The sequence below is a fragment of the Aplysia californica genome, unplaced genomic scaffold, assembly GCF_000002075.1.
Source record: "Aplysia californica isolate F4 #8 unplaced genomic scaffold, AplCal3.0 scaffold00538, whole genome shotgun sequence".
Taxonomy (NCBI): domain Eukaryota; kingdom Metazoa; phylum Mollusca; class Gastropoda; order Aplysiida; family Aplysiidae; genus Aplysia; species Aplysia californica.
Window position 1 is genome coordinate 185322 of NW_004797808.1, and position 11341 is coordinate 196662.

An 11341-nucleotide genomic window follows, 5' to 3' on the forward strand; every position below is an offset into this window, starting at 1 on the left:
AAGAGTGTATGTATACATATATTCATGTTAAGATGAAGGTATTGTAAAGTGCCTTCAGCTTATTTATGTGGGAGTGGGAACTACAGAATTTATCTGCATTATTCCTATTACATTTACGATATGTGAGGCAGCGTGGTGAAATCAGGCGCTCGTCAAAATAATGAAATTGAAGAAACGCCCAGTTTGGTAATTTTTATCGAATTTTTGCTTTTTTGGCTTAACACCATTGTCATCCAATTAAGAATACATTTTAGTTAGGTGGATTTTACTGAAAAATAATTAAACGCACAAAAATTTAAGTTTTCAGTTTCCACAGACTATCAAGCTATAGAAATAACCAAACTTTGGTGGCCATTTTCTCAGTAATTTTACCTTTGAAACCAGGCGACCCCACCTTCTTCAATCTCAAATATCTTGACTTCTATTCAAGATAGATTGGCATTTTTTTTTCACCAATGGCAGAACAATTGAACTAGTTTTAAAAAGACACCAATAACTCCACACGCCCAAAATTGACGAGCGCCTGATTCCACCACGTTGTGACACATATATATGTCTCAACAGGATGGAATCAGGCTTTCTTCAATTTTTGGGCATATGAAGCTATTCATAAAATCTTAAAGCCGGTTCATTTCCCTTGCTTTTGATGAGAAAAAAAACTCACCCATCTACCAAGAATACAAGTCTTGATCTGCAATTAGAGGAAGGTCTCCTGGTGTTCGGTGGTAAAATTATCAAGAAAGTTAGTTTTAGTTTTAGTAGAGGTTTTGCGGCGCTCGCAACTGCATAAGGTCATATGAATGCCAGAAGATTTGAGGTGTTACAAGTGAGTAACAAACATAAAAAAGAAGAATGGGAGATAAGGACGAAAGATGTTTGATAGGAAAGAAGAAGCAAACCACATCAGAGCACCCGCCAACCACCCACTTAACAAGAAAATGGCAGACAAAGTTTAGTGACTTCCAAAATTGTGGTGTCCTTGGAAACTACAAATTTACATTTTAGGTGCTTTTGATCAGTTTTGTAGTAACACCCACACGGAACTGTATTTTCAAGTGGACGTAATAGGTGTTGAAAATCGAGCCCGAAAAAAAAAAATTAAGTAACGGTCAGTTTCTTCTAACTCATTATTTTGACAAGAGCTCAGTTTCACTGTAATGCCGCACACATATAAAGAAGCGAGTTATTCTATATTCATTGTGGACTTTTATCAAATTTGTGTTGATTACATGATTACATAGCAAAATAAAAAGTCTCAGTATGAGTTTATTTTATTGTTGTATCTGCCATCTTTCAGCTTGTAGGGTGGGCCACGATCGCTCTGTTGATATTGGTATCATACAGGACTAAGTCATGGAGGACACTGGTTCAAATCCACACCGGGGCATTCTGGAACTAAACTGTTAGGGAAGTTTTCACAGCTCCCTGTCCACTTCACTGGGTACTTTTTTGTTTTATTTGCAGTTTTACGGCACTTGCAACACAATTAGCTCCTAATAAAAGTGCCAAAGATAAGAGGTGCTGCGAGAGAATAACAAAGACAAATAAGGAGGAAAGTAAGAATCAGATTGGTATGTCCTGCCACTTGTACTGACTTGACAGTGATTATAGGAGTGTGTAACCCATACTCTCTCTCTCTCCGAGTCTCTCCCTCTCCCTCCCTCCCTCCCTCCCTCCTTCTCTCCCTCTCTCTCTCTCTCTCTCTCTCTCTCTCTCTCACACACACACACACACACACACACACACACACACATAAACACATTCACACTTAAGTGTTAACTAACAGACAATTCAAAGTAATGAGTGAACAAATCTTTCTGGTAATGGTTAGAATTATGAGAATTTAATAAATAGTTCAATTCAGGTTGACACAATATTTCATGAACTTGACAGCGGGCAACACATAAGGAAGAGCGACAGGCATTGACAAGTTTTATGGCTACAGAATGTTTTGAGTGAACTTAAGGAGTCAAAGAGCAGAGAAGAAATGGAAGGAAAAAGAAAGGAGGAAGGGCAGAGAATGTCTGTGGGTGGGAGCAAGAGGGAGAGAAAGACGGAGAAAGAGAGAGGAGACAAAATGGAAAGAGAAAGAGCAGAGGAGGATGGACAAAGAATGTCTGTGAGGGAGAGAGAGAGAGAAAGAAGAAATGGAATGAGAAAGAGAGAAGGAGGACGGGCAAATACTGTCTGTGTGTGCGAGAGAAAGAAAGAGAGGGGAGAGATGACATTAAAAGAGAGGAGGAGGAGGAGAATGGACACAGATTGTCTCGGAGTAAGAGAGAGACAAGACAAGAGAAGAAAAAAAAAAGAAGAAAAGAGGGGCATAGTGAAAACATAAAAGTGTACTGAGAACAAATACGACAGTACTAGTCCAGAATCTTCAAGCAATCTTCGGTACACGTGCACAGTTCTCCATGTTGTGGCACCCGAGGAGAAGACAAAAACAATGAGAACGACCAGAAGGACAGAAGGAAGTGACATCATGTTACACACTGCAACATGCTTCGTGAAAAAAAAAAAGACAAGCTCAACTACCAGAGTTAAAACTGTCGCTGTAATCAGACTTCTCAAACTACTGTCTACGTAAAATGGATTGTACAAGCAAAAATATAATTTCAAAATATTTTTTTTTCAGAGAATTATTTGATGGGATATAGATCTACTATTTTATCATAACCTTCCTGTCAACAGGGCAAACCTTCACAATTATAAACATACTACAATAGTTTGTATAATATTCATTACCGTACATAACTGTAATTCATCAGTTCAAAAGGCATAGGCGCTCAAAGACCAAGTAAAAAAACTGCTTCAAATTCCACCTCGCTTTTATCAAAAATTCACTCAATCTGATTGATTCCACACAATTTAGATAAAAATAAATAGAAAGCGAAAAAAATCTTACGATTTCTGGAATTTCTCTAGAGTCTTATATAAATATAGTGTCTTCCAAAGATCTGTAACATAAGTCTGAGTACAGAACAACAACACAAAATATCTCCTCTGCTCATCCTCTCAACGCCAACTCGTACTGCCTGTTCGCTCACTCCCACAATGTTCAACAAAAAAACGAGGACAAAGCACAAGTAAGCTTCCTAGGAAGGCAAAATGAATACGATGTAGGTCTAGTAGACGTGTCAAACTGTGAGCAAATTGGGGGAGGGGGGAACAGTCGCGCCATAATAAAAAGAGTCAAATTTTAATTAAGACAAATTGCATTTCATATGTGCAAACCAAATGTCACCATTCTGTCAACTAAAGGAATATTTACAGATCAAATGGTGACAGGCAAAGAGAGAGGCAACAAAAGAGAGTCAAAAGACACCTTCACACGAGAACACATGGAATATAGTACATATATCATATATATATATATAAATATATACTGCATGTATATGATAAAAAAGCACATCAAAATTGGTTTCAAACTGGCCAGTTTGGCACGCACACATATATAGAAATAGGAAAAGACCCCAGTGAAGAAATGACCAGCCAGTACACAATGCTGTGAACAGAGCTATGTACAGGGACATATTGCACACCAGTTTCCAGATAGATGGATCTTCAGCCCAGAAGCAGGAAGTCATAGTACCTGCAGGGAGAGAGCCCCAAGCAATCGTGCAAGCGTGCGTGTAAGTATTATAGAAAAGGAATGATCCACATAAAAATATTATGTTCATCAACACGTTCTTGAACATGAGGCGTGGGAGGGGGGGGCTGGGGGGATGAGCAGTATAAAAGATTGTATACTAGTACTAGAAAAGATGGTTTCCCCCTCTGTCTGAGATATGAATCAAAACGTCCTCACATGCGCTCACTCATAGCAACACTGCGCATAATATGTGAACGATGCTCTTTTGTTTAGGGATTGATGTATCTCAGATATATCCACCCTTCGGTAATACAGTATTCACTGGCTGAAACCACAAAGTCCAACAGAAAATGTAATATCTCTCATTTCCATTGCTCTATAAACATGTATTTCTGAACTATTTCTACATCTAACAAATTTACAGAAACTTATAAACAACCACATACTTAGAGACCATTCTCGCAAGTATCCACAAAACATTAAGAGTGTAGTGTCGAGTCATTTTGTCTATGAGGATAACGGCTGAGCTTGACAATGCACGACTAGCATGCTGGATGAAGGATGAGAGTCGGGGAAAAATGTGAGAAGAGGGCAATATTCTAGACACCAGACAAACTATAAAAGATGCATCAGAATACAGCCCTATTTACTGTACTAGACAAACTACACATAGGATGTGTCAAAATACAGCTCTGTTTAATGCTCTAGACAAACACGCTCCTAAATAAAGGATCAGTTAAATAAAACTGTTCTGTTTTAATGTACTAGACAAACTGCTATTGAAGCTAAGTCAAAATCAAGCTCGATGAAGGTATCAGACAAACTCTACAGGACATGTCAAAATAACCTTTATTTAAAAGACATAAAGGCATGCCAAAACAAAGAGTTATTTAGGGTACCTAAAAGTGTGTCAAAATAGAGTTTTAATTCAAGGACCTAAAGACATGTCAAAATAGTTTTATTAAGGGGACCTAAAAGCATGCCAAAACAAAACTATATATACTCACATATAAAGACATTCTCTAAAACAATACATATTATGTGAAAAGGGGAGCCCTTCAGAGGTCAAGAAGAAAAAGTACACCGACTTAAATCATTCTGTCAGACCACATCTTTGTGGTTTCCACAAAGCTTTTGAAGATCTTGCTAGGAGAGAATGTAATACTGACTGTGAAGATTCTACATCCTAGACAGGTTGTTACTGTCACACAGCTAAAACATACACTGAGGAGCTTAAAATTGTACGTTCTAAAATCTATAAATTTGCATTTTCAACTATAACTATAAAAGCAGGCATAAAAAGTCCTCTAACAATTCTAGCAAACCAGTGTCTAGTTGGAGGACTTAAAGGACATAGAGTCTAGAAGGATACCAAGCATGCTAATAACAGACAAATTATGAAGCCTAACACTAGAGTGCTACATTTGAAAAGACCAACAAAAAAAAACTACGTAACAATACTCACATCAAAGAAAAAAGGATTACAAGAAAACGTAGTACCACGAGACAGTAGCAGGAAAGAGAGAGGGGGAGGGGATTGATTTCTTCAATCATAAGCTGCAAGGCTAAAGTAAATGGGAATCAACTTTCTCAATCGTTGACTGCTTGGAAAAAGCAAGGGTAAATCAAATGTCTCGGTCATAAACTACTAGGAAAAAGCAAGGGTGAATCAAATTTCTCAATCATTAACAACTAGAAAAAGCAAGGGGGAACCAACTTTCTCGGATCTATACCCCAACTCTATAACCCCAAGCAGACGCAATGGGAGCTTCCGGTGAAACTCGCCCAGTCACCGAGTAGGCGGTCTCTGCATCCGGTCAGATTGCAGGGTGCATGACGCATGAAGATTTATTTTGACCCAAAATCGTTAGACAAATGTATAAACTACTTCCTCTTTCAATTTGACACAGCTTTAGCCATTTTATGTACATTTTGCACATATGCCCAGTGACGTGTTTCACGAAATCTAGAAAAAATTCCGTCAAACGCGGAAAATACTTCCATGGTTAAAGTGTTCTATCTGACCATCAGGGGAAAAGCAAGGGGTCAAACAAACAGAAACTGATAGAATGCTAACTGAGAAGTACAAGAACCACCTACACCATCTCCAGCCTCCAAATTATGTGTCACAACACTGTAAACGGTTAAAAAACACAGAGAGGGGGAGAGAGAGAGTCAGTCAGTCAGTCAGAGAGAGAGAGAGACAGACAGACAGACAGACAGACAGAGAGAGAGAGTTAGTGAGAGAGTCAGTGAGAGAGTCAGTGAGAGAGAGGGGGGGGGGAGAGAATGAGAGAGAGAACGAGGGAGGTAGAGAGAGAAAAAGAGAAAGAGAGGGGGAGAGACACAGAGAGAGGGAGAGAGAAGGAGAGGAAGGGAGGGAAAGAGAGAGAGAGAGGGAGGGAGGAGGAGAGAGAGGGGGGAGGAGGGAGGAGGGGGAGAGAGAGAGAGAGAGAGAGAGAGAGAGAGAGAGAGAGAGAGAGAGAGAGAGAGAGAGAGAGAGAGAGAGAGAGAGAGAGAGAAAGCATTAATGGGAGAAACAGAAAGAGAGAATCAAACAAAGAGTGAGAGAGAGAGTGAGATAGAGAGAGAGAGAGAGAGAGAGAGAGAGAGAGAGAGAGAGAGAGAGAGAGAGAGAGAGAGAGAAAGAGAGTTTAAAAAAGAATGCCCACTTTGCTAAGAGTACCTCATTTCGGTGCATAAAATGAAAGCGATGAAGAGAACGATGCACGGTCAACAGTTTACTGGTCCTTGAGTGACGGTTTGTACAGATTATGGTGATCAGTCGTAATTTACAAATGAGTTATACCCGTATCAATGAAGCCACCGGGAGCTTAAACTTGTAGTCCTAGACTCACTACTACAAGCTTGGAAATTCCACATTATTACTCTACACAAACATGACTTTGCCACCAACCCACTAGCAAACCACACTCGCATCAGAGATGAAAATCTCGTCCTACATAAAACAAAAATAGTAAATAAACTCACCATAACAAAGGTAGAACTGAAATCACAAGGAAACTTTTCATGGAACCCTGGCGTGTTTCTTTTTTTCCCCACACCTGCTTTTCTTGTGCTTTACCATTTTAGTAATAAAAGTTTTACAGCATTTGCAACATAATTAGTCATAAAACGCTTTCAATTTACTTACACAATGAACGATTATGAGACAAAAACAGGAAACCTTAGGCCCAAGGATATTTCCCCTTCATCTATCTGTCAGTTCTGTTCTTTAAAACATGCAACAACTCATCACACAGCCACTTGCAACAACTCAATTCTGCCTACAATAAAAATAAATAGCTGTTATGACGATGAATCAGGAGAATGGGTGTCACTTCACATGGAATGACCGACAAACTTCTAATTCTAATCATTTAAGTAATATTTTACATGCTGAAGATACATCTGAATGAATAACTACATTTCAAAAGTAATACATCGCCATCCACTAACAATAGCACATTGAATTTGAGGACATGTGTACACAATTTTCTCCAAGTGCATGTGTATAAATATCTCTGAGGGCACACGTATGCGTACACAAGTTACTCAGAGTGCACGCAAACATAACTTTCTCTGAATCAGAGAGCATGCGTACACAAGTTACTCAGAGAGCATTCTAGTTGTAGTAGTAGAGGGTTTTACAGCGCTCGCAACTGCATAAGGTCATATGAGCGCCAAGGGGTGGGTGTCAACAGAGAAGTCCTTACAGGGAATCAGACTTACTCTGTTCACCTCTCTAGCTTCAACAGCACACAGTCAGCTTCCACTATCAAGGCACCCCGGAAATAGCGGGTCACAAGAGTGTGACAAACATACAAAAGAAGTAGAGGAAAAGACAATAGTAAGGATTAGGAAAGAAAAAGCAGCAGTTCCCTGTTGCAGATCAGGCACAGTTATTAGCGTGACATGATGAATCAGCCCATTTACAATTCTACTGTGCTTGAACGAAAAATGTCCCCCCTTTGAGAATGGCCTAAAGACACTAGTCAGTGGCACTGCCCCGGGGGATGACAGATTTCTCCATGGATTTCATTTTTTAAAAAGCCTCATTACACGAGCTGACCAGTGCCAAAAACAGGCATAGATAGAGGGAGACAAAAAAAACCATCAGCCATACCCTGTGACACAGTGACTTAGCGTACCAGTGCATAGTGTGATACAACAAAACGTCTAGAGCCACCACATCCTTTTTCAATGATCCACTGAAAGCGCCTCAACAAAGAAACACAACTGCAGGCATCAAGCAAAGACGATGAGCTTGCATTGGCGTGTTCTTTTTTTTCTCTAAAATTCTACTGAAGCAGTAGGAGAGGAGAGAGAGACATAACTCGCGAGTGCAAACAATATGTTGATAAAATACAAAAGAGAAACAAAATGACAAAGAGGGAAAAAACACATCTCCCTCAAGACAGGGCAAAAACACATGTTCTGGGATAGAGTATTCCTCTTCTCTTTTTTAAAAATCTTCACAGTACAGAGTCTTTACAGTTGGATCAAAAAAGGGAACTCACATTTACATAAATGCATAAAAGTTGTGTTGTATAGATCACGATGTAGAACTGGGTGAAACAACGGTGTGAAACAATGATCTTTAACAATGATAGCATTAACACGAAGCCTTTTCCTCGTAAAGTACAGCCATGGAACGCAAGTATCACATTCCAACAATTTGATTTTTGTCATTTATATTGAAACACCAAAAGACTTGTTGTAACACACAAAAGCTGCATTTTTATACGTCCAGAGATTTATGGCGTGATTCTGAAGTTGTCAGTCACTTTGCCACACTAGGAATAGTGTTAAAGACATTCAACATTTTGACCAAGAAGAAACTTATGCAAGTCTGAATGACTATGTATGTGATTTAGTAGTGGGGAAAACTAGCAACTTAAGCACTGCCACACATAACCTTTTGCCAGGGATTTCCAGAGGACAAAAAAAAAGATTTCTAAGAAGGCAATTGTACTTCAATTTCCTGAATATTTTTTACTGGTACATTTAACCTGGATTTTCCAAAGGTGTCTTTTTAATATGGACACGGAAGTTTCTAAACTAAAGCTTTTCAGAGGTGGCACGCCTCCAGAAGCAAAAGCAGTCCTTCAGTCTAAACAAAGAACTAAGAGTGAGGGTGGAGGAAGGGATGGCTGGAAAGGGAGCCACTTGGTCAAAATATTGCAAATACTGTAGGCCCATAAAGACATATGGTTGCTTTTAAGCACAAGGGGGCTGTCCCGAAAAATGTCGTTTTGAGAAAATCGAAGGTAAAAGTTTTTCGACCTTTGTTCAGTTTCTTTCAAAGACAAGGAGAGTTTTCTCTTTGAACAAACAAATATACACACCAATGAAACCAAACTTCTCCGATAAGTAGGGCAATGCCCACTTTTGGTGTAGGTCAAGATTTTCGGAAACCGCGAAATCTGGGTAAGCCCACTTGTCCTTAAAAGAGACCATATATGCTTCTGTTTACAAACACAAGGAGGAGCACCAGCCAGCTATGAATTGTTTCCTCAGTCAGCCATTGTTGCTACCTCAGAATTACAAAGTTCTATCTCACATTTTTTACCGTTTTGAGTTACTTAGATCATGAGGTCAGAAACCAAATGTTCTATCAAAATCGTATGATTATTCAGAGTCGTTATCAAGATATTCAAAGAATTGCTCTTGAAAAAGTTTGACATGTGAAACTCAACATTTTTTACATCAAACTTCTCAAAACTAGGTACTGAGCAGATAGAACTTTGTCAATCAAGGGTAGTCACAAGTTCAAAATTTTGAAACTTTTCTGATTGCAGCTGCTTAATCTATGGTATCTGTTGCAAGTTCTGGAGAAATATTTTGTTGAAATTCCAATTCTAAATGTTGAAAAAGGCAAGAAAAGAGAAATAATGTTGGTTCAATTGTTAGAGGAAGGAAATAAAATTTTCTCTCACCTGAAAATTTGCTTTGAGGGCTTACAACCACAGAATAGCTTGCGAACAGTTTCTTTGTCAAAGAAAAGAGAAGCATGCGGACACATGGTGTTATTTAGAGCTTGCTGAGACGATAGTCAAAATCGCTGACAGGTGCTGTGCTTGTATCTGAAAGACATTGAAGGACCTACCAGTGGCATACACTTCAACCATCCACTGTCTGGAGCTTGCTTTTCCACTCTGTGACACACACAAGACGTAACTGTGTAGATTTTGTTCAGAGGTAAGATTAGCGAGAAAATGGCCGCTAAAGTTTGGTGACTTCCGAAGCTTGAGTATTCTTGGAAACTGTAAATTTACTTTGTTTTGTGCCTGCTGTCAACATTTTTCCATAAAATCCACACAGAAATGTATTTTTAGATTAATGTAAAAAATGTTAAGCAAAAAAAATACTCCCAACAAAAATTGCCTGACGGGCAGAAAAATTATGGTTGCTTCTATTTCACTATTTTGACTAGTGTCTACTTCACCACAATGAAACAAATTTTTTAACTTCTTGCACCGAGAAAGCAGGTAAGAGGAAAATGACTGAGGGCAATCATGGGCAAAACTTTCTCAGAATCTCCATTAAAATGGCACACATCTGAGGTGCCAAGTGGCTATGAAAAAAAATATTCCAGACCCAATGGAAATATGTATGCACGGGGACTATAAACTCATGATTCATACTGCCCAATACATATTGTATTTTAAAAAGTCTGGCAAAATGCAGACAACCTCAAACATCCAAATTTCCAGATTTATCCATAAAATTGGCACACATTTCCCACTGAAAGCATTTTTCACATTAAACAATTTTGTAGCTTTTCTAATAATGTATGCCTAAAGTACTTTAAGTTCATTTTCTATCTAAACATGCATAAAAACTGACAAACTATTTATGCCACTGACATTTAATTTAATAATTGCAAAGTTAAGAAGTACTGTATTTTTTAATGGAGAGAGACATTACCACAGTTATCAATACCTCACTGAAATATGACACATTTTACAGACTACGAAAACTTTCGCATTAACAAAAAAACAAAACCTACAAGTTTGAATTTCATTCCAATTTAACGGTAGAATGTACATTAACGAAGAGGAAGAAAAAAATTCAATGACTGCCACCACAACAGACCACAGTAGATGGAGAAATAAGAGGACCTTTTCCTATTGTGAGGTGGATGGAGAACAGTAAGATATGAACGACGCTACACTGAGTTTTTGATATTTCGTCCTGAGGCTCAGCAACTAATTTAATTGACAACAATAGCAGGAAAGCAACAGGCATATGTGTCCTCAACAAGCATACGTATGGGGAAACAAACAAACAAACAAACAAATAAGCACATGACACTAAAGTAGACAGACATACACTGAGACATAAACATTTGTATATATTACAACAGTAAATTACTTTGGAGTATTACTTGAAAAAACAGGTGCCCGAAAAACATCCTCCATCATCATCATCATCATCATCGTAGGCATGATGACCCAACAGGTCAACTGAATATGCAAACAAACAAGCAAAAATTGGTTTCAGATTGGCAGTGACAAGGTCTTTGAAACATGAGGCAGCCCTCACATACATGTGAACCTCATTTAAAATGTACACAATGCATATATTCTTGGGAAAAAAATATCAGGGAGAACAATTAATTCCTTTCAAAGGAACTTCCGGCCTTTTTCTCCGGGTCTTCGCTCAGACCCACGAACACAATGCCAACAAGAAGAATAGACCAAAAGACTATAAATCAATCAATTCCCATACTCGCATCCCCCCCCC